A 2,670-nucleotide genomic window follows, 5' to 3' on the forward strand; every position below is an offset into this window, starting at 1 on the left:
ATACTTTCTCTTTGCTTTTGCTGTGACATAATTGGTTCAGTCTAATAAGTTAATAATAATTTGTTAGAGATGATTAATTTATAAATCAAAACAATTAAAAATAACTAATAAAGTGGTAATTAGTTATAGATATTTTTTATCACTTGACAAGTTTATTAGAGTTAAATTAATTCCTTGATATATATATATATATTAGCCTAGTAACTAATAGAAAACTTTAAGTTTCTATTTTACTTTACAAAACCATTTTCCTTCATTATTTCTCTCTCGTCTTCATCTCCAACTCCTCTATTTTTATTCTACTTTCACATTTTTCTCCTCTCAAAGAACTCACTCCACAGAGTTTGATGAAAACTGCTGTCCTTCTGGCCCGCATTTACACTTGCACATTACCTTTATTTCAACTTGGTACCTAGCTAATTCCTCCATGCTCTGCTAATATATAACTTTAGATTCCTAATTTCTTATTCTCGCAAATATAAAATGTAAGGATTATTACATGAAAATCAAAGTTACCTACTACTATTGTATGATAATATTTCAGTTATTTTGTAAGAATTATGGAAAATCATCAAACATTGAGTGAGAAGTTTGAGAAATTCACATGGACCATCAACAATAATTTCTACGAGCTGGAGTATTATGAGGACCATTTTGTTGTTGGTGGCTACACATGGTACTCTCAAAATAATTTTTCAAAGTTATATAAAAACATCATATTATTGTGTATGTGCCCATTGATAAATTTTGGCATTTTTTATAATTTTGGAATTACTTTTAGGCTCCTTGTTGTGGCTGTAGATGAGGACCGCCTTATGGACATTTGCTTGAAAGTTGTTGATTATTCTCCGGATTTGATTCAAGGACACAGCGTCACTGCAAATTTTAAGTTGTCTCTTGTTAATCAGAGGGTTGACACACTCACAAAGTCAATAGGTATCTATGCTTTTTATTAGAAGAATGGTTCACAATTGAACTAAGCTTGTTTAAGTTCTCTGAGCTAATCAACACTATAGAATTTCGTCTCAAATATAATTTGAAATCCAAAAAATAAAATAAAATAAATTAATCACGTAGATTAAGATTTAAGATTGTTTTACTATTAGCTCCCAATTTCTACATAGTCAAAATTGTAATACGTATATATATAGTTGACTCAATACATTTTATGAATACAACTTATTCAATACATTTATTATGATATATATTATACATGTAGTTTTTCTTTTGACACGTACAATTGCATGCAAGATGGACAAGTGCGATTCAACGGAGATGCTGATGATGCAGATTATGTTTTCAGTTGGAGGATGTCTTTGGCTCCACTACTACAACTTACTTTGGATGATAATTGCTTCATTGTTGCCGAATTTTTCTTGAAGGAATCACCACGTCATCATAACGAATTAGATGATGGAACTAGTAACACTATTATTGATGATTCCTCAAAACCATGTTTTCATGTTTATGAAGATTTAGATAACACAAACGAAAAGGGTTTTGTTCAATTAGTAGAGGAAGCTTGCCACAAGCATCCATCACTCATTGAATGTCATAAGAACAAAAATCATAGTTCTATATTCACCAAATGGGGATTCATGGCAATGTGGAGAGTGTTACATTTTCTTAAGACTAAGAAGGTGAAGGATATGAATGTGAAGCTTGCAAGGAACTACAGGTATTATGGAAAGAAGTAAAGGCTTTTGGGTTTGATGATTTGGCTTGGTTGGAGCCTCATATTAAGTGTGCTTTGGGCATGAGGAATTATAAGGAGAGAGCTATGCATGTGAAAAAAATGAAGGAGAATGTGGCAGCTCTTGAAGTTGATCTTAAAGTGGCAAGAGAAGAATTGGTTAAAGCTCAACAAGGTTTTGAAGAAAGAGACTTAAATGATGTGTTGGGATATTGAAGACCTACCTAGCTAGGTTGGTTTCAATTTTGTGAAGAATGTCTTTAATTAAAAATATTGGTTTATAATTTTGTATCTAACTGATTAATTATTTTAGTGTGAAATGAGTTATCTTGAATCCTAAATGAATATTTACCCCTTCTGTGATCTTTTACATATATATGCCTCTTTTTTTTTTTCTAATTAGGTTTTTTTGTAACTTTTTTTTTTCAAAGTAATATGATAATTTGTCATATCATAGTATTGTTGATTCAGCTAAACTAATCTTGTTGAGTGTTTAAACTTTTCTATATTTATTCATTTTTAATATTTTCATGTGAGCATATAATTTTTTTTTATGTTACAACCGAGATTCAGATGAGACTTTTAATAGACAACACATGAAATTCATTGATCATGATTCATGAAAGGTTATAAAAGAAAAACTTGGAAGGCTTATTGGTGGTTAATTAATCCCTTGAATATGAGTTCGTATTTTTAAAATATGAATAAACTCATAATGATTCCTCTTCCTCTTTTATTGTTGAACAAAGTCATGACCATAATCTTAGCTTTTGAGTATTAAAATAATACTAATCCTCTTTGGAATTAGTGAATATGTGAATCCTAATGCACAACATGAAACCAATCCTTACGAAAGTATTGGAAATTTGGAATGTTGTTATGACTAATGAACCTAATTGAAGATACAATACTAATTATTAATTAAACTAATGGATTTGTTAAAAAAATTGTTGCTGTCATCATATTCATAATTTCAT

Source organism: Arachis ipaensis, chromosome B02, assembly GCF_000816755.2.
Source record: "Arachis ipaensis cultivar K30076 chromosome B02, Araip1.1, whole genome shotgun sequence".
Lineage (NCBI taxonomy): Eukaryota > Viridiplantae > Streptophyta > Magnoliopsida > Fabales > Fabaceae > Arachis > Arachis ipaensis.